This window comes from Meles meles, chromosome 13, assembly GCF_922984935.1.
Source record: "Meles meles chromosome 13, mMelMel3.1 paternal haplotype, whole genome shotgun sequence".
In the NCBI taxonomy this organism is placed as follows: domain Eukaryota; kingdom Metazoa; phylum Chordata; class Mammalia; order Carnivora; family Mustelidae; genus Meles; species Meles meles.
In genome coordinates, this window is record NC_060078.1 from 10,386,195 (window position 1) to 10,408,685 (window position 22,491).

Sequence of the window (22,491 nt, forward strand, 5' to 3'; positions counted from 1 at the left end):
TCTTAAAAAAAAAAAAAAAAAAAAAGAAGATGCATTTGTTTGGAGAAAACACACGGCTAGGGAGTTGCAGAGGGAGAGAGAGAATCTTAAGCACGTTCCTCACCCAGCGTGGAGCCCAGCATCAGGCTTGATCTCAGGACCCTGAGATCACAACCTGAGTGGAAATCGAGTTGATTGCTTAACAAACCGGGCCACCCAGGCACCCCAGAAGATGCATTTACACGCGAAACATGTGAGTCTGTGAAGCACGACTTTTCATTTAGATCAGATGTCTAGTGTCTTAAATAAAGTTTTCTCATATCAACGAGTTATTGTGAATAATGACAAAATGCATTGACACCCATTAATATGGCGGCTCCTGCAGTGTCATCAGGTGCTTGCAACAGAAACCAGTTAATCCAACAGCAGTTTTCTCATTGAAATTAAGGAGTCAGAATAAAGTGTTTAGAAATTCATTCTGACACGACGTTATAATAAATGCTTTGGTGAATTTAGTAAAATGTCGGAAGATAAAACTGCTTGGTTCATGGTAATAACAGAAATACAAATTTCCATGGACCATGAGGATGTCCATGTTTCACGGTGAACACAAAGTTCTTACAAAGTTAACAAACCTGGACCACAGAAATGAACTTGGATCTGTGGTGCATACAGAAATTCATAAGTGCGTCTGAACAAATTGTAATATCCCAATGACCTAGACAGAGGCTGTAGTTGTTAAGTCTTACAATATACGTGATCTGAGTAAATAAACCACAAAGGTTTAATGATAAAGTTGACGTTGGAAAAAAACAAAAAAATATCCTTCACCACACTAGTATGCACCACACACTGGATTTTAGAAATGTCTGCGTCTTTGCGGCGCCTGGTTGGTTCAGCTGGTTAAGTGACTCTTGATTTTGGCTCAAGTCGTGATCTCAGGGTTCTGAGATTGAGCCTCACATCTGCAGAATGTGGAAACTACTTAAGATTTTCTCTCTTCCTCTCCCTCCCTCCCTCCCCCCATTTCGTCTCCCTCCCTCTCTAAAAACATAAACAAATAAAAGAAAAAAGATAAAAGAAAAAAGAAATGTCTGAGCCTTTGAAGAATTATTTGGCAAAAATCGACATAAAGGTACTACAACTGTATTAATTTTTTTTTTTTTTTTTTTTTTTGGTAAATGGGTCCTCTGAGAACCTTGTTTTTCTAACACCAGTAAAAATATTCAAATTATTTAATAAATTTAGTATCAAAAATCTTTGAAGCTTTCACTGAATTAGTTATTGAAAATAAAGTATACAGTCAGTCCCCAAATTAGGAGAGTTGGACTTAGGATATTGTGTCTCTATAATGGTGTGGAAATGATATGCATTCTGTAGAAGACAGTCTTCAAATTTTGAATTTTGATCTTTTCCCAGGTGTGACACGTGGTAGGATGCTCTCTCGGGATGCTGAATGTTGAATGGTGGCAGCCCCCAGGCAGCCACACCATTATGAGGGTAAACAATGGATACAACTAACCATCCTTTACCCATTCAACCATTCTGTTTTTCTCTTGCAGTACAGTATTTAATGCTCTATATAGTATTTAATGCTCTATATCAGCTTTGTGTTCCATATTTTGTCTAACTATAGACAAATGTAAGTGTTTTGAAGATGTTTAAGGTAAACTAAGCTAAGCTGTGATGTTTCCTAAGTTAAGTGTATTAGATGTACTTTCAGCTTATGATATTTTCAACCTATGGGCTTACTGGGACATAATAGCATTATAAATCAAGATCTACACAAACAAAAATACAAGATCAAGAGAAGAATAATAAATAAAGACCATCAATCTTCTCATAAAATTTCATTTTTAAATTATATTATCCCTTTCTATAGACTCTTGTCTTGCAGGAGGACCTTTTTCATGTAATTTCTATTTTTAATAGGATATGTGTATTTTTTTTACTAGAATGGAATGAAATTAAAAAGGCCTATAATTTTGCAACTTAAACAATTTGAGAGGGTTTTTTCTTAATGAAACTATTGGAAAGAAGAAAAAGATTCTTGGGGCGCCTGGGTGGCTCAGTGAGTTAAGCCTCTGCCTTCAGCTCAGGTCATGATCTCAGGGTCTCTGGGATCGAGCCCTGTATCGGGCTCTCTGCTTGGCAGGGAGCCTGCTTCCTCCCCTCTCTGGCTGCTGCTCTGCCTACTTGTAATCTCTCTCTCTCTCTCTCTCAATCTGTAAAAAAGAAAAAAAAAATTAAAAAAAAAAAAAAGAAAAGAAAAAGATTCTTAGTAGAGCCTAAAAGATAGTAACTGTGAAAATACTTGGCATAAAATAATGAAAATTTTCAATAAAAATATTCTTCAGTGAGCAAAACTTTTCTGAGTTGAGATTTATGTCAGGCCCTTCATGGAATATCTTTCTCAATTACACAGAAGAGTGGAAAATTCAGATTTATTAACCCACTAAATAAAATTCAAGGAACACTTATGGCAATTATGGAAGAAATTTGAAAATATTAAGACTACGTTTAAAAATACATTCAACATGCAAATAGTGACCGATTAATAAACTGGTTAAGAAAAGTTACTTATCTAAATCTAAGATTATTTTCTTATTTAGTTAAATGCTTAAATAATAAGCATAAAGGCTTTTTTCAACTTTATATTCATTGTACACAGATACTATCCTTATTTTTTGAACTAATTTTATTACTTAAGGCTGTTTTAGAACAGGACTATTTAATTAGCCAACCAATGTATTATAACCTATTTGTCAGTCAATAAGTACCAAAAAAAAAAAAAACCTTAAAATTAGACAATGCTTTTTTTTTTTTTTTTTTAGAACACTTCAACTCTCCAAGTATCCCAGTGTCTCTAGTAACTTACATGGTAAGCCTGTCTATGACTAATACCTTTCTTATTATTTACCGAAAAGAACAGGAACCCGAAATGACAGAGTCAAAAATCTTCATAGCTCCATTATGAGGTAAAATCAAAATCCAATTGCTTGAATTGTGTGAAATACAGAAAAGTCATGAAGAGAGTATATCCTAAGAGTTCCCATCACAAGGAGAAATTTTTCCCCCTTTTTTTTCTTCTTTCTTTTAAATTCTATCCATATGAGATGATGAAGGTAGATTGAACTTACTGTGGTAATCTCCTCACAAAATATGTAAATTAAACCATGACACTGTATGCCTTAAACTTATACAGTGATGTACATCAGTAATTTCTCAATAAAACTGGGGAAAACCCAATGGCTCCAAACCGGAACAATGACTAAATATAGTTTGTTATCAATTACTATATTACTAATGAAAATGAAACTATGCAACAACACAGATGAATCATACCAACATAAAACTAAGGAGAAGGAGACATACATAAGGGGATATATACTCTGTGAGTATACTCACAAAACACCAAAACCAGATTAAACTATCATTATTACCCAGATATTCACAGGAGACAAAACTAAAAAGAAATTTCGAGAGTGTTGTTACTGACAGAGAGAAAGAAAGAATCAAGGTTTTGGGGGTTCTGGGAATATTCTATTTCTTGACCTTGATGGAGTTCAGACAAATGTCTCCCTTATAATAACTCATAAAGCCTACTGTAGATGTGTCAAACATTCTCATTTTTTAAAATTTTATTTATTTATTTGACAGACAGAGATCACAAGCAGGCAGAGAGAGAGGAGGAAGCAGGCTCCCTGCTAAGCAGAGAGCCCGACGTGGGGCTCGATCCCAGGACCCTGAGATCATGACCTGAGCCGAAGGCAGAGGCTTTAACCCACTGAGCTACCCAGGCAAACCTTTTCATTTAAAAAAGGAATACAGAGAAACATTCTGAAAAATATTTTGAAAATTTTTACTCAAAAAGCCTCCTTTTGTCATTTGCCACAATAGTTGATACTTTTGAAATATAAAGCTATTAAAAATTACATACCAAGGGCGCCTGGGTGGCTCAGTGGGTTAAGCCTCTGCCTTCCGCTCAGGTCATGATCTCAGGGTCCTGGGATCGAGACCTGCATCGGGCTCTCTACTCAGCGGGGAGCCTGCTTCCTCCTCTCTCTCTCTGCCTGCCTCTCTGCCTACTTGTGATCTCTCTCTGTCAAATAAATAAATAAACTCTTTAAAAAAATTTTATATATCAAGGTGATTGTCCTAATCTAAATGAGCATGTGTGTGTGTGTATGAGTTGTGCTTACATGTATGTTTCTGTAGTTTCTGCATGTATAAATGCACACCTCTGCTTTTGTGTTTGTCTGCATGAGTGTGTGTGTGTGTGTGTGTGTCTACACATGAATTTGCACATGAGAATGCTTTATATGCTTTGGGGTAAGGTAAGGATACATTTTTTTTGACATGGGAAAATATGATTTTCACAGAAAGATGAAGATGAACTGGGAATTTGAAAATGAAAGCCCCAAAACAGAAAGAAAATTTCAAGTAAAGGAAATAAAAGAAATCGTGTATTGTTTTCATCAACTATGGTGTTTTAAAATACATACTTTAATATTAGCTTATTCCCAGATTTTTGTTTTCTCAGTGTGTGGTTCATGCAACTCTAATGACTTTGTGGAAATAGAGCCCTTAGCTAGGCGAAGAGGCGCTCTTCCTGCTATTCTCACATTACGCTCAGTTCATACTTCTTTTCACTACCTCCTTAGGAGTATTATCCCCAAACAAAAACAAGAAACACCTGCTGTATTATACACAACTTTCAATCAATTCACCAGTAGCTTTAGCATAATAGAAAGAAATCAAGCAAATTATTAGTCTGTTTGGGAACTGTGAGAACAGATTTAAAGGATGTGAATATTTTCATTTCAAAGTAATTTGGGTTTTTTTGCCTTTTTGTAATTATGGAGCACCAAATTCTTTTTGCCTTGCCACTTACAATTTTCATCATTGCCTTTTATAATATTTGTTGAAAAAGTCTCTGAATATTAGGCACCGCCAAATATAAAGACACAGACACACACACCAATCCCACAATCCCAGATAACATGGTCCAACCTTATCCAAGAGATTCAAGTTTCATGATAATCATTCTGCCATTCCCTCAAGTTCTGAATTCATTTATTTAATCCTCTCAGTCTTTAATTTGGTACTTTGATTCTCAGGTAGCAAAATTCACTTAAACTAAACTAAGCGAAGGTTTATTGATTGTTACATACTATATTGGATAAAAGCACAAACTCTGTAGTAGCTCCAATGTTGTACATATGGGGCTCCATATGTTGTACATATGAGTAGTATGCTCCAATGTTGTACATATGGGGCACATGAGTTCATCTCCATACAATTCTACCTCCTCACTTATAAAATAATTATAATATCCTGAGATAAAACTTTAGTAATGTAGAAACTAGCTATCAAAATCAAGAGAAAATGAAGTCATTATTAGAAAGGTAGACAATTAAGATTATTGAGCAATTGTTAATTTCCCAGCTTTGTCTAGTAATGCAAATATTTGGTAATTTTTTTTCTTTTGTTGCTTGGTTTTACCTTAAATGAATGGGATGCAAACCAAAATATTTTATAGGGTTATATCAAATTTTATGTATCTATTGCAAAAGTTGAAAAAATAATAAATAATTGGACTTTATCACCAAAACAAGTCACTTGTATTTTTGCATAATCAAATGCACATACAAGTGCAAACCATTTGCTAATATTAGTAAATACAGCATAGCAAATAACTTCATTGCTCCTCATCAATCTCCAGGGTGGAAAGCTAAGGGAAAACATACAAACCATTTTCATTCTGTGGGATTGGTTTAGTGAAGAAAAGAATGAAAAACAAGGGAGGGAGGGAGGGAGGGAGGAAGGAAGGAAGGAAGGAAAGAAAAAGAGGAAAGGAAAGGGAAAAGAAAGAAGAGAGGGAGGAAGAAGAAAGGATGGAAGAGAGGAGGGAGGGGGAAGGAAAGAGAGAGAGAGAAAGAGAGAAAGGAGAGAGAAATAGGGGATGCCTGAAAGGCTCACATGGTTAAGCAGCTGCCTTTTGCTCAGGTCATGATCCCAGGGTTCTGTGACTGAGCCCTACATTGGAATCCCTGCTCAGGAGGAAGCCTACTTCTCTCCCTGCTTATCACTCCCCCTGCTTGTGCTCTTTCTCTTTCTCTGACAAATAAACAAAATCAGAAAGAAGGAAGGAAGGAAGGGAAGAAGGAAGGGAAGGAGGGAGGGAGGAAGGAGTAAAAAGAACTAATGTTCTCATTTGCCATCAGTAAGTACTACTTTCTTTTTTTTTTTTTTAAGATTTTATTTATTTATTTGACAGAGATCACAAGTAGGCAAAGAGGCAGGCAGAGAGAGAGGGAGAAGCAGGCTCCCCACCAAGCAGAGAGCCCAATGTGGGGCTCAATCCCAGGACCCTGGGATCATGACCCGAGCCGAAGGCAGAGGCTTTAACCCACTGAGCCACCCGGGTGCCCAATACTTTCTAAATTTTTAAAATCTTTGGAGGTTCATTTTCAAAATACATAGTATGATCTCTCCACAGGATTGTAAAGTTAAAATAATTGTTGGGCTGTGAATTCTTTTTTTTTTAATTTTTATTTTATTTTATTCAGTGTTCCAAAATTGTTTATATACCACACCCAGTGCTCCGTGCAATATGGCTGTGAATTCTATTACCATGTTCAAGGTACATTTTGAGTTTGAAAATGTCTGAGGTGATCTTTCTAGTCATATAGGCTATTTACTATAATAGCCCAGGTTCTTAGTACCTCTATTCCCTTGTGCAACACAAGAGATCTATAAATTGGTGCAACTTTGGGAAGCGGGTGAAGAAAGCTCAGGGGAGGACGATAAGCCACCACACAGATGAGCACCGTGATGAGCTGAGCGATGCCCAGAGCAAAGAGGTAACTTTTTTTTTTTCTTTTTGCAAAGAGATAACTTCACTTCCCCATGTCTATGAGGACAAGTCCCGCTAATTCCCTCAGGTTGGTGGTTTTGTCTGTGAAATAGATGCGAGAAATACAGTGGCAGTAGTATAGTCTTTTTTATTTGAAAGGCAAATTTGCTACATTTGGGGAAATTATGGGCTTGATGCTCAGGACTATGGACATGGAGGCTCCAATGCAGATACAAATTAATGTCTTCTCACAGCCTGGGTCACGGCTAATGGACTGACTGAGCCTGAGGGCCCAGGGTGCTCAGAATACACATGTATTAATGGAAGGAAAGAGCAAGAGTCAGACAATATGAAATCCAGTGTTCTGACCCTATACTTGAAAAAAAGAAGGTACAGGGGTGGCAGTAATTCTGGTGGAGTCATGGCAAAAGAATACTTTGAGTGACTCTATTGTTCCTGCATGATCCCATGGAATGACCCTCTAACCTCAGTCCAAAAGGACTGCAACAAGCAAGGAAGTAGTCCTATGTGGCTGGTGTCCAATCTCGTAAGCCCTTGAGTCCTGGATCACTCATCCTACAAAGACTCATCTAGCCTACTGAGAAAAATGTCAGCCTTCAGGGAGTTAGCCAGGACTTGCTCTCGCTGACGTATGGAGGTGAAAAGTTATTTGTTTTCTCTCCAATATTGGTTGGCTCACAGTTCTCATTCATTTACTCAAAAAATATATATATTTAGAAATGACTGTACCAGGCTTTGATTTAGGTATTCAATCGCAGGTGAAACAAACATATTCTTTCTTAGAGCTTACTATCTGAAGGAAGAGAGAAATAACATAGAGTAAACAATCAAACACAAATATGAAATGATAATCTGAGAATACTATGGTAGAATCAAATTAGACATTTTAACTATATGAATTCTTCTGATCGTGAGCATGATATCTTTCCATTTTCTGTGTCAACTTCAATTTCTTTCATCAATGTCTCATGGTGATAGGATATAGGTCCTTCCCCTCCTTGCTAAAATTTATTTCTAGGTATCATATTCTTTTTGATGCAATTGCAAAAGGGGTTGTTTATTTTCTCTTTCCACTAGTTCATTAGAAATGTATTTCATTTCTGTATATTAATTTGAATCCTCCAACTTTCCTGAATTCATGGGTTAGTTCTAATAGGTTTTTGTTGTTTTTTTTTTTGGTTGAGTGAAAACAAGTTTTAGTCTGAATATTATTAACTTTTCAAAGCTTCTCTTAATTTTGTATGCTTCTTTATTTGGTTTAGAGAATCCTTCACTAGTCCAAGGCTAATTTTCTGCTAAGATTTTTTAAATTGTGTTTTTCACATTTGTCCTTAACCAATCTGGAACTTGTTTTTGCATATTGTATGAAATAAAGACGTTATTAATTCTTTTGAAGTGTGATTCTTGAAGAGTCCGCCCAATCACTACTGACCTATAATACATGTCATTCATATACATGCATGTATCTGATCTTGGGTTCTTGACTCTGTTCCTTTTTTTTCTTTTTTCTTTTTTTTTTTTTAAAGATTTATTTATTTGATAGACAAAGATGACAAACAGGCAGAGAGGCAGGCAGAGAGAGAGGGGGTAAGCAGGCTCCCTGCTGAGCAGAGAGCCCGATATGGGGCTCGATCCCAGGACCCTGGGATCATGACCTGAGCCGAAGGCAGAGGCTTTAACCCACTGAGCCACCCAGGCGCCCCTCTTTTTTTTTCTTGAGAGAGAGAGAGAGACATGGAGTAGGAGCAGAAAGAAAAGAAGAAAGAGAATCTTATGACACTGAAATCATGACCTGAGCCGAAATCAAGAGCTGGACACTTAATCAACTGAGCCATCCAGACGTCCCTGTTTCATTTTTCACTTTTCCTATCATTCAACCAAAAGAATACACCCCTAGTTGCTACAAATATATATATTTGTATATATACACACTCCAAGTACAAATGTCCCCCTACTCACACTTTTTTTTTTAAGATTTTATTTATTTGACAGACAGAGATCACAAGTAGGCAGAGAGGCAGGAAGAGAGAGAAGGGGAAGCAGGCTTCCTGCTGAGCAGAGAGCCCTATGTGGACCTCGATCCCAGGACCCGAGATCATGACCTGAGCTGAAGGCAGACACTTAACTAACTGAGCCACCCAGACATCCCAATCTCTATAGACATTGCTATGCTAGGTAAAAATTTTCTTTGGATAACATAAGGAGAAATGAACTTCATTATCTAATCCTGCTCTTACTTTCAGTAAATTTGCTATTTTATTAATGTCAGTAATTTATAAGTCCTGCAGAATTTCTCTTGGAAGAGTTCTCACATCTGTCCCCTCCTCACGTCTATCAATTTGCACACAATAGCACTTTCTTACCGCAGCCCCCATCACATCAAGCCCCAATTTCCATAATAGCTTCTCAAATCAATCCATTGTCCAGTGCTCCACCAAACCCCAGTCTAGACTACAGAAAATCTCTGAATGAATGAAATGTACCTTATCCATGAATTAAAATGTTCAATGGCTAAAATTCATATCCTATTAGATTTTCCCTACCTCTCCTCTAGAAGAGATTCTGTAATACATACTTACAGTCTGTTTTTCCATCTTGGTATCCTTCTTTCCCATCAAATCAGCATGCCTCTTTGCCATCTCTCCCCTTATCCCCACATGCCACATTCACTCATATCCCTGAAAGTTTCTTTCATATTTGTCCCTGTCTTCCAATGTTTTCCATACTTCCCACAAAGAAAACAATGCTCTCACCTTCAAAATCAAAGTTAAGCCCCACTTTGATTTTAGGTTTTCTCTTGTTACTCAGCCCACATTCATAGCTCCCAATCCCAAATTCCTTAGTAATTATTCTTCACATGTTCATATTGTTAGACTCTAACCATATAATGTGCTGTTTTCATGTTTTTATATTTCATCTGTTGGCAATAATGGATTGAGTTTGTAATATGGCTAGACATTGTTTCTGCAACTAAACCTCTTTGGTATTTTTCAAATGGGACTTTTTGCATCCCCCAAAGGAAACGTGTTAACCTAAAAAGTAATAGCTCCTCAAGCAATATTTGTTTATTAATTTCCCTTATTTACTCTTCAATTCCTGTAACAGAGCAATTGTGCACACAATAAACACTGAATGTTTATTTAACATATTTATGTGCATTATGTACCTCTCCTAAGGTAAAATATATAGTATTTTTTTCTATTTCTAACTTGGGAAGTTTTTATAAAAATGATAGTGTTTCTATGGAAAAATCTGTATATAGTGTAATGAAAATGCCAGAATCTTCATATAGGTTTTGTGTGATTTGCCTAATCTTTATCATTATAGTTTGCTTATTCCAAGTCAACTTAACAGAATAAGAATTCAGAATAAAGCATGAACACTTCGTTGTTAACATCAAGTAGGTATGTTAATACTTCATTTTAAGTATATATTACTAACTTTTCTCTCATAGCCTATCAGTGATGAGTATATATGACTGTCAAACACCTTATTTATGAAAGAGGATATTTTACTTTAATATCTTACAGATAACTAACCATTTATAAGGTACAATTTCTACAATCCATTTATCTATCTAGGAGTCAATTAATTTGCTTCCAACTGCCTCCTTTAAAGACTGCAGCATTTCTAACTTCATCCACAGCTTAATCTGTTTGAACTTTAAGTGGTGCAAACTGTCATGACGGGAGCCACTTCAAAATGGAGCTGGAGCGGCCACTGCAGAGAGACTGCCTTACCCACCTTTGTTTGATCTGGGCTCAGACCACTGGCCTGGTTAAAATGGCAATTGTTTTAAGCAATTACTTGAGGAGTCAGTAGGAGAAGGAACATTTTGATCATAAGACTGATAGTCATGGGGTTTCTGAAGATAAAATCAGTCACCAATTGGTGTCTGAGTTAACTTGTTAATACCTAGAGAAAAACTGTTTTTTTCTTTTCTTCAACTTATGTAATTAACCCCCTTCCTTTTCCTCAAACAAACAAAAAACAACAACAAAACAAAACCCAGGGCCTTCACCCTAGAAGGAGGAACACTATTTGGGTAACCTCCTGAATCTGTACTCCCCAAATTGCAATACTTTAACCCCAAATAAACACTCATTTGCCTCTCATTGTGGCTCTTTCTCTCCAGGTTGACAAAGACAGGAAGTAGCCATTAATGATATAATACTTACAATAACTCCCTAAATGGAAACATATTTTGAAATTCCAAATATAGAAGTTTGTAATTTATAATTGAATGACAAGTATTTTTAAAGATTTATTTATTTATGGGGTGCCTCGGTGGCTCAGTGGGTTAAAGCCTCTGCCTTTGGCTCAGGTCTTGATCCCAGAGTCCTGGGATGGAGCCCCGCATCGCATTGGGATCAGCAGGGAGCCTGCTTCCTCCTCTCTCTCTGCCTGCCTCTCTGCCTACTTGTGATCTCTGTCTGTCAAATAAATAAATAAAATCTTCTTTTAAAAAAGATTTTATTTATTTATTTGAGGAAGAGAGAGCAGGGGGAAGGGAGGAGGTAGGCAGAGGGAGACGGAAAGAATCTCAAGCAAACTGCACACTGAGTGCAGAGCCAGATGCCAGGCTTGATTCCAGGACCCTGAGATCACGACCCGAGCTGAAACCAAGAGTTGGACATTTAACCGACTGAACCACCCAAGCGCCACTTGAATGACAAGTATTTGAACAAATGAAGAGAAAATGATCCATTTCTTCTGTCCATTTTATTTCAGGGAAGTAGTAGATGACAAAAAATACTGGAAGTATGTTTCCAATTATAGGTCTTATTATTCTAGGGAATATGGGTATAGATAACTAGTTAAGCTCTATATAAATACATTTATGAGTACAGAAAACTTAAAAACTATCAGTTTATACTCTTTTAATAGCTTCTTATAATCCAAGCCTATTTCTTCCAAAATGTATTGACTATGATATTTCATGTTTTTTACCAGTGATATAATTGTTTTTTACTATTATGGATAGTTACCATGTCCTGCTCTTTTCTTCCCACCCTTCAAAAAATATATCATTTAAAAAAGAATTAAAGTGGCACCTGGGTGGCTCAGTTGGTTAAGCGTCTGCCTTTAGCTCAGGTCATGATCTCCGAGACCAGGGACAGGGCCCCACATGGGGCTCCCCTGCTCAGCGGGAGCCTGCTTCTCCCTCTCCCTCTGCTCCTCTTCCCTGCTTGTGCTCTCTTTTGTTCTCTCTCTCTCAAATAAGTAAATAAAATATTTTTAAAAATAAAACAAAAATTAAAAAGACATAAAAACTGCATAAGTCACCTTTGAGAAATTCCAACAAAAACAAAATTTAAACAATAGTTCAACTGAACGTTTTATCAGAGCTTTCTGCCTATGGATGCCGCCGTGTAGGCATCCGTAAACTCTCCCTTCCCACCACTGTCATATCTAAGTCAGAGTCTCCTAAGGAGCCTGAACAGCGGCAGAAGCTCTTCCCCGGAGGTTTGAGCTTTGAAGAATCTGATGAGGAGCCATTATAAGCCATGGGGGACACTTATGGACTGTGTGGTGATGAGAGACCCAAACTCCAAGCACCCCAGAGGTTTTGGGTTTGTCAAGTATGCCACTGGGGAGGGGTGGATGCGGTCATGAATGCAAGGTCACACAAGGTGGACAGAAGAGCTGTGGAACCAAAGAGAGAAAAGTCTCAAAGACCAGATGCCCACTGGCATCTTAAGATTTTCCTTAAAAAAGACACCGAAGGACATCATTATTTTGAACAGTATAGAAAAACTGAAGTGATTGAAATCATGACTGACCAATGGAGTGACAAGGAAGGAGGATTTGCTTTTGTAACATTGATGACCATGACTCTGTACACAAGATTGTCATTCAAGAATACCATACTGTGAATGGCCACAGCTGTGAAGTAAGGAAAGTCCTATCTAAGCAAGATAGGGCTAATCTTTCATCCAGCCAAAGAGGTGGAAGTGCTTCTGGAAACTTTGGTAGTGATGATGGAGGTGGTTTTGGTAGGAAAGACAACTTTGATCATGGAGGTGACTTCAGTGGTGAGGTGGCTTTGGTGGCAGTCACGGTGGCATTGGATATGGTGGTCGTGGGGATGGCTATAAGAGATTTGGTAATGAAGGAAGCAATTTTAGAAGTAATGGAAATGATAATGACTTTGGCAATGACAAAAGTCAATCTTCAAATTTTGGACCCATGAAAGGAGGGAATTTTGGAAGCCGAAGCCCTGGGCCCTATGATGGTGGAGGCCAATACTTTGCCAAACCATGAAACCAAACAAGCTATGGTGATTCCAGCAGCAGCAGTTGGGACAATAGCAGAAGGTTTTAATTACTTCCAGGAAACAGAGCTTAGCAGGAGAGGAGATCCAGAGAAGTGACAAGAAAGCTACAGGTTACAGGATTGTGAACTCAACCAAGCACAGTGAATGCAGGGTCTAGCTGCTACAAAGAAAACATATTTTAGACAATACACATGTGTATGGGCAAAAAGCTCAAGGAGTATATTTGTGACTAATTATATAAAAGGTTATTTTAGTTTTTCTGTTCTGTGGGGATTTTAAGGCATTTCAAAGGATGTTAATGTCAATTTTTTTTTTTTTCACCCATGCTATTGATTGTTAAATGCCATGGTCTGATCATGATGCTAAATAAACCGTGTCTAAATAAATAAATAAAAATTGTATCTAAGATTTTAACATTTTAATATGCCATATGAAATTTCAAGAAGGACAATACTCTGTACAAGATTTCCTGAAAATTTGTAACCATGGAACTGAAGGACCAAAAATTTTTCCATCACAAGAAATGGCTCTTCAGCATGTCGATTATTTTCAGCTAGGTTTTTTTGTTTCTTGGTGGGTTTTTGTTTTTGTTTGTTTGTTTGTTTTTTAAATTTTAGAGCAAGAGAGACAAAAAGCAGGAGCGGCAGAGAAAGAGGGACAGAGAGAATCTCAAGCAGCCTCCATGCTGAACATGGAGCCCAACACCATGTTGGATCCCAAGACTCTGAGATCATGACCTGAGCTGAAACCAAGAGTCAGACACTGAACCCACTGGACCACCCATGTGCCCCTGGTTATTTATTTATTTTTTAAATAAGCTCTTCACCCAATGTGGGCTTGAACCCATGACCCCAAAATCAAGAGTTGCATCTTCTACAAACACTGAGCTAGTCAGGTTCCACCTTAAGATGGTTATTTTTAAGAAACTGCAAACATAAGAGAAGGTCTGAAAACTGTAGAAGTTACTCCTTTGTAAGAAACTTTTACATTTATAATGGAAATATCCATTTGTAAGGGTGTCTCGCTCACTATACCTAGAAGAGAGAATGGCTCAATCTCTAGAAATTTATCTGTGGAGAAGGCAATGAGTGAAATCTGTAACAGCCTTATCTTTGCTAACTATGCTTTTCCTGGCAACCTCCCATTATGAACACTTCATCTCTAATACCTGCCTTTATCTTTAGCTGAAGATGGTATTTAAGATGCTAGGTTCAGTCATTTTAAGGTGTTGCTCAGTTCTTGGGTCTTTCCCATGTATACATGTTATTAAACTTTCATTTGTTTTGTTCTTGTTGATCTGCTTTATATAAATTTAATTATTAGACCCAACTGAAGAACTTAGAAAGGTAAAAGGAAATTTTTTCCCCAACAGAACTGTTCTTTTCTCAACTTTACTGTAGGATTGAAGATATTTTGAAAAATCTTGGTACAGTGGAAACTGTGCGTTTTTGGATTCCTGGAGATTACATTTAAATCCCAAACCCTTCCAGTTCTGTCTCTGTTAATTAAATATTTGAGCCTTGATATCATCATATGTAAACAGGAAATATTACTGACCTAATAGGACCATTGTATAAATGCAATAAGCTAATTCAGATAACTCATTTCAACATTTACTTAGGTCCTAGGCAAAGAACAGCACTTGGTTAGGAGCCAGAGATAAAGAGATAATTAAGACATAACCCCTATACTCAAGGAATTCACTATTTTCAAACTCACTGTCCATTCATTAATATGGGAATTCTCTCTGGCCACAGTGTTCTTATTTTCTATATTCTTTTCTGTATCTTTCAATCACTCTTTTGTGGCTGGCAGCTTGAAACTCTCACTTTCCTAATCAGAGCATTTTAGTTCTCCATTTCCCCAAACCAAATATCCTTCAACATCTAAAGCCCATAGATGGAAATCAAAAGGCCATATATTCTGGATATCTGTCCTTACAAGTACAAGGATGGAAAATATTTGAAAACAGAGATTTTTCATGAACATGGTTCAGATAAGATTTGTAACAATTATCTCATCCAGTGTTGACATAGGTATAGTGAAACAATGCCACTGTATTTTCTTGAAGGCCCTGAGATCGTCTGGAAGTGTTTGTTACTATTATTTTGTCCATCTTCACTTGGCTAGTCCTATTTAAAATGATAACTTTTTCACGGTGCCTGGGTGGCTCAGTGGGTTAAAGCCTCTGCCTTCTGCTCAGGTCATGATCCCAGGGTCCTGGGATTGAGCCCCGCATTGGGCTCTCTGCTCAGCGGGGAACCTGCTTCCTCCTCTCTCTGCCTGCCTCTCTGCCACCTTGTGATCTCTGTCTGTCAAATAAATAAAATCTTTAAAAAAATAAAAAATAAAATAACTTTTTCAAGAAAACAAATTAAAATAAAAGCTTTTTGAGCCAAATACTATACATGCAAAGTGTGGGTCTCTTATAAAAATCAGCACTTGTTCTGATGAATATAGCAATGCATTCAAATGAGAAAAGTAAAAAAATAGAAAACAGCAAATTCACACAAAAAAACGTATTCATATGATTATTAATGCTTTTTTAATGATTTATTTATTTATTTATAGATTTATCAGAGCTCGGGGGAGGGACAGAGGAAGAAGGATAGAGAGAATCTCATGCAGGCTCTGCACTGAGTGCAGAGCCTGACACAGGGCTTGGGGCTCGATCTCATGGTTCTGAGTTGAAGCCAAGAGTCAAACACTTAAGCAACTGAGCCACCCAGGCACCCCATATATTAAATGATTCTTAGGTAATAGATTAGAATGTGCTTAGCTAAAGAAATCATAATTTATTCCAATTCAAAATGAATGAGTAACCACTGTATCAAAGCAATAAAGGCAGTTGCAAAAAATTTTAAAAAGAAGGTACCACCTCAGCATTGAAATAATTTAAATGTTATACTAATGACAAACAATAAAGCATTTATTGAACCACTGCTGTGTGTTTAGCACAGTTTAGCACTGTTATAGGTCTCTTTGTTTTTGTTTTGTTTTGGATGTGAAGGAAAAGATTAGAAGCTGAAACTTCAGATTAGAATTTGCAGGAAAGAAAAAAATGTCTTGTAATCTGGGGCAGACAGGGCTTACTTCTACCTTGTAGATAGCAATAATCATAGAACACTTCTGATATATATCTTAAGGGAAAAATTCACCCAGGTAGTGTGTTAGTTTGGGTTGATTTTGTTTTCCAAGTTGGTTACTCTTAACTGAACATAATAGAGGCAAATCTTTAATTAAATTATGTTTTGCTAAAACAATCAACAACAACAAAACCCAATAAAACAAGGTAAAATTAAACATACCAAATAATGAGAATCAAAGTTAAAATTTTTTAATCTGCTCTGAGTTGGCACAAAACTATTTCCAACAGTGTTTCCCTTCTACTCTATTGCCTGCTTTGAATTTGGATAGCAGAATAAGCATTAGACACCCATGTTTTTTATCTCAATCCCTAAAAATCCAGGAATGAGAATATATGGAAGAATAAAGATTATAAGGGCAAAATCGGATTCTTGAATCAACTAATGACTTAGAAAATAAGGGTTTTTTTTATATTTCATAATTTTATTCCCAGCTCTGTAAAAATGTAACATCATCCTATCTTATCTTATAATTTTTCATCACACAAAGGAAAACATTATTACTCACTTACTTCCATGGAGGTAATATATGGAAGGAAAACCTCTCCTCCACCCTATTAACTGTAATGATTGGGCCCTAAGAATTAAATTGGCAAAAGACAGATTAACAGGAGAAAGGGGATATACATTTTACTGATGTTAATATTCTTTCATTTATGGGAATTTCGCAGAAAAGAAATGAAAATCCAAAGAGGTGGTTAGACCTGAGAGTTTATATATCATTTTAATGAAGGGTGATACTTTCTGGAGAAGTAACTAGATAAGAGAGAAGGGGTTTGGGGCTTCTAAGGACCATAAATTGTGGGAAGGTAAGTATATGGAGAAACTCATAGAAAATGAAGGTCATTTTGTTTGTGCAGAATCATTTCACTGTTTTCTGTCTTCTCCACAGCCATAAAATTCCCCTAGAGGTGGGGATTTATGGCAGTCTTCATTTTTTAGAAATTTCTGCTTTTCATCAGATAAGGGAAGCTCCAAGAAGACCTTTCTGAATCTGTTATTTCTCAACTGCCGTCAGCACAAAATAATCCACATTCCAAAGCGGCGTATTTCGAGGTGGCATATTCAGATCCCCTTCAGTTTCAAATGGCAGCTCCAACAAAAGCATTGTCACTATACTTTCACAGTTTCTGTTACTGGAAACTAAAGTCAATTAACTCTTGATCATGAACAGTTGTCAGGAGTCATACCCAGTCAATATTCCAGCTGTAGTTTCATTTCCCTAGAAGAGCTTCAGCTCAAGGTAGAAAGCCAGATTCCCTCCAGCACTTGGAAGATTCTTATTACTTTAGGCAATTCTAGAGGCTCCTTCCCTCATAAGTTTCACTTATATTCCCAAAGATCTTACAATGAACAAATGCACCCACGTATTCAGAACATGAGCTCCCAAATTTTGAAAATGCATTATTTCTGTGATGTAAATATCAAGGAAAAGGAACCTAGTCTCCCTTGATTCACATATTCCTACATGATGCTGGGGATTCCAGAGTCAGACCCATTAATCAAATCTGTTACCACACAAAAATCAGAGATTAATAGCTTCCCTTTGTATTTCATCTTTACATCTTGTTCAAATGCCAAACGTCTCTTGTTAACAAAATCCAGGTAGAATACTGCTGGCAAGTAAGTCAGAGAAAAACAGTTTCCAGGGTTTACCTTCCTTTAGTAAAGGGGAGACTTTAACAAGGTGAGAGTAATAAATGCATCCTGATAAGTTACATATAGGTATGACTTAAGAGTTATCTGAACAATTCACAACTATTATCAATTAGCTCCCCTGACGGTTTTTGTTCTACTCAACAAAACATCAGGGTTGTTTTCCTTCAGATTATTTTATCTGCTATGGAACCTTTTATTTTTTTTAATTGTACAATCACCAAAATAAGTTTTCCAGAGTTAAGTTCTTACTAAAAAGATCAGTGAAATGACTGAAGCATTCTGTACATTTACCCCAAAGAGTACCGTGTCTTTCCACCAAGGAAATAAGGCTTACGGCCAAAGCAATTACATGTAGGTTTCAGAGTTGGGTCAATATAACAAGTAACAAAATACCAAATCTAATGTCCCTTACTTTAGGCAAAAACTAAACCAAAGGATGGTGTTCTTCCAGGTGGTCCTTTTCAAAATTTTCCCTAATCTTAGCATTAAGAAGCATGTTAAGTATCAGCGATTCCTCCAAAATATTCATGCCAAAATCTGCTAAAATACTGTTTGCCATAAATTTAAAAAGTAGCAGTAATTCCATAAAGGACTCTATCTTGTCATGTTGGGCTATTTCTTGGGTGTCCTATCAGCAAATGTGGAAACTGAAAGACAATGTGTGAGTCCAGTTCTCTACCATCTTTCGGTCAAAGGAGCCTTTATCAGGCAGCACACTCCAACTAAAAAAGGATAAAAGAGCCAACTCCACTCTTTCCTTTTTTGTGTATAGGGGCGGAAAGTAAACTACAGTTTCCAGACCAGGCCACGATGTATATGTTATTCATCTGTCTAGATAAGGGCACTGTACATGCTATATGGTATGACACAGAATCGACAGCAGTATCCACTTTAAAAAATGCCATTTCTGTTACTTTAAATCAAAAGGTTTGGGAGCAGATGGGCAACTGCCTGGGAGGAGAGAGAAGATGAAGCACGGGATGAATGATCAGAGTCTGACTACGGGGCGACACTGCAAAATAAAGGCAAATTTTGGTTTTTGGTAATGACTTTTCTATGTAACCTACATTTTTTAGTTTAGGTGATATACTATTTTTGAGGTTACGTTACTGCTTACATTTTAAGAATGGAACATTGAATCGCATTTCCAATGAATTCAGTTGGGTAATAAAAATGTTGCTAAGTGAATTGAGTGTAAATAGGAATAAGAATGTAGGCATTTATTCAGCACGGAGAGTGTACAATGTGTTAGTTGGAAGTTACAACTTCTTTTATCAAAGCTGCCCTTAGCAACTTCTCCTGTGCAGTATTTGGCTGTCAAGGTTACCAGCTGTTCTTCAGAACCAGCCAGGTTAATAATTTTTTCTCTGTTGCATAACAACAGAAACGGAGATAGGTTATATAAACCTTGGAACAAATACAGAACAGAGCATGTGTTATTTTAAATATTTTGAAAGCTATAGATATACATGGAATTTAAAGTATCAAATGAAGCTAGGTAATTATCCTCTTAATTTGGAAGATCCATTTAATCAAACTAGAAATTTTGAGCAGTATCAGAATATCAGTATTTGGGACTTGGGGGTTAACTTAACTGAAGTGGTTGTGTGGGCTCTACAAATTCATTTTATTAGATCGATGTGATTGCATGAAAATATATAACTTTAAAGTAAAATTGTAATCATGAATAAGGTAAATATCGTCTAGGTTGTTCTTCCAACCCAAATATGATGGTTATTTAGTAAGTCTCTTATTAATATTTATGGTTTCATATCAATCATACAAAGAGCTTGAGAGACATCAGTCCCATTTTTACAAAAAGAAAAAAACTACACAAACTGAAAACCAGGGACTTTTCTTAGATCCATCAGAGAATTGAGGTCACACAGCAAATAGCCTCCCAGAATTCCAGAGTACCAGGCATATTCCTTATGTGACACAGATCAGAGAATTACAGACTGGCTCAGCTTACCTAGAGCAGAAATCAGTGGATCCAGACACAAGTAGGAACATGAAAATGGTAATTTTCATGAACCACTGAACATGAACTAGCTCAAAAGCAAAAAAATCTTGAAGGCTTTAGTTTTATGAGAACCCCACACTTCTATGGGTTATGCCTCTGGGTTCCCCACAAAATTCTCATGGTGAAGAGCCAGGAATGATCCCCTCATGGCTCTGGTATGGGGAATTAGCCAGTTTCCATGATGAAGGCTTGCTCTCCAATTAAAAAAAAAAGAAAAGAAAAGACCTTAGTGACACCTAGAAGTAAGGGCAACTTACCCACCTGCCTTTTTAGGGTTCCTGTGTCATCTAGGTTGGGAAAGGGAAAAAGAAAAAAAAAAAAAATGAAGATACACACTTGCTAAGGTTGTATCCCAAGCACACAAATGACTAAAAGACTGAGATTTAATCAAAAGATGACAGAGTGATAAAGAAAATGTGGTATATATACACAATGGAATACTATGCAGCCATCAAAAGAAATGTAATCTTGCCATTTGCGACAATGTGGATGGAACTAGAGCGTATCATGCTTAGTGAAATAAGTCAATCGGAGAAAGACAACTATCATATGATCTCCCTGATATGAGGACATGGAGAAGCAACATGGGGGGTTAGGGGGATAGGAGAAGAATAAATGAAACAAGATGGGATTGGGAGGGAGACAAACCATAAATGACTCTTAATCTCACAAAACAAACTGGGGGTTGCTGGGGGGAGGTGGGATTGGGAGAGGGGGAGGGGGCTATGGACATTGGGGAGGGTATGTGCTATCGTGAGTGCTGTGAAGTGTGTAAACCTGGCGATTCACAGACCTGTACCCCTGAGGATAAAAATACATTTTGAAGGGTCAGGGGTGGGAGGTTGGGGGAACAGGTGGTGGGTAATGGGGAGGGCACGTTTTACATGGAGCACTGGGTGTTGTGCAAAAAGAATGAATACTGTTACGCTGAAAAAATAAACAAAATGGGAAAAAAAATACATTATATGTTTATTAAAAAAAAAAAAATTTGGAAGGGGAGGCGAACCATAAGAGACTATGGACTCTGAAAAACAACCTGAGGGTTTTGAAGGGTCAGGAGTGGGAGGTTGGGCGAACAGGTGGTGGGTAATGGGGAGGGCACGTTTTGCATGGAGCACTGGGTGTTGTGCAAAAACAATGAATACTGTTACGCTGAAAAAATAAATAAAATGGAAAAAAAAAAAAGATGACAGAGTACTTCCCATCCCCTACTCCTTACCCCCATCAAAGGCTCTGGGATAACAGCAGTGGCTGCAGCTGAATGAGCGACAAGGGAGGACTCTTTAAGTAAGAAGTTCTAGGGGAAATCAGAGACAACACTAGAGACAAAGGTACCAGAGGAATTTGAAGACCGTAGAACCTGCACCAATAGCAAATATTACAGAGCACCCAACTCATATCAATTAACGTAAAACTTCACATTCATTGACCTCATTCCTACTACTCCATATGTTATGTCCATTTCAACAAAATTACAAGACATGTTAATAAGCAATAAAAATATACAATCTAAAGAGACAAAGCAAGTATTAGAATCAGATTCAGGTACATGACACAGAAATTGGAATTATTATTTTAAAATAACTATAATTACTATAAGAATTCTAAAAGGAAAAGTAGGTAGGTAATACAAGCAGAATACAATAATAGAGGGGTAATATAAGCAGAAAGATAGAAACATTAAGAAAAAATAAACAGAAATGCTAAAAGTAAAAAACACTAAAAGGAATGAAGAATGCCTTTAATGGGCTCATCAAAAGTACTAGTGAATTTAAAGATACAGAAACTTAAACTGGGATACAAAGAGAAAACAAATGAGAAAGGGAGCAAAAAGGGGACTTATACTTTTTATAGTATTTTTTTTTAAATAATGAGTTTGTATTATGTTTGTGTTGAAAAAGAAAAAAAATATGTGAGAAGAATTGTCCTCCTTATGTAAGGGGTAAGGTGAGCTAAGAAATCTAAATAAAAAATCATCTCATGGAGTTATCATAACTTTTATGATGAAATATGAAATGTTTTCTATTATATGATAGTCAATCAATGGAAAATATTTTTTCACTAATTCTCATCCATGACCATTGGGATTCTCAATGATACAATCAGCAGGTGGTTGATGTATGTGTATTATAGAGACATGAAAGAGACATAAAAGGTATTCCCTTCTGTCATGTAGGTCACAGTCTACCAAGGAGCCTGTAGTGTTAACAAACTTCTGCAATAATAACCAGAACTATTTAAAATTTAAAAAAAGGAAAGAAAAAAGAAATAGAACACCTGAAAACTGAGAAAATTTCAAAAGATATAATATCCATATAATTGGAATATCAGGAGAAAAGGTAAAGCAGAAGAAATATTTGAAGTAATAAGAGCTTAAAACTTTCTAAAAATTAATGGCATGCACCAAGTTAGATCTAAGAAGCTCAGAATACAAAATAGGATACCAAAAAAAAAAAAAAAAAAAAAGCCCAAGTCTACAACTCATCATGTCTTATTCAACATATAGAAAACAAAATGAGAAGAGAAG

General features: G+C 36.8%; 1 pseudogene; it reads left to right on the plus strand.

Annotated features, from left to right (window-relative positions):
* Window positions 1-13,183, plus strand: part of LOC123955566 — a 135,764-nt pseudogene extending 122,581 nt beyond the window's left edge.
* The last annotated feature ends 9,308 nt before the right edge of the window (window positions 13,184-22,491 follow it).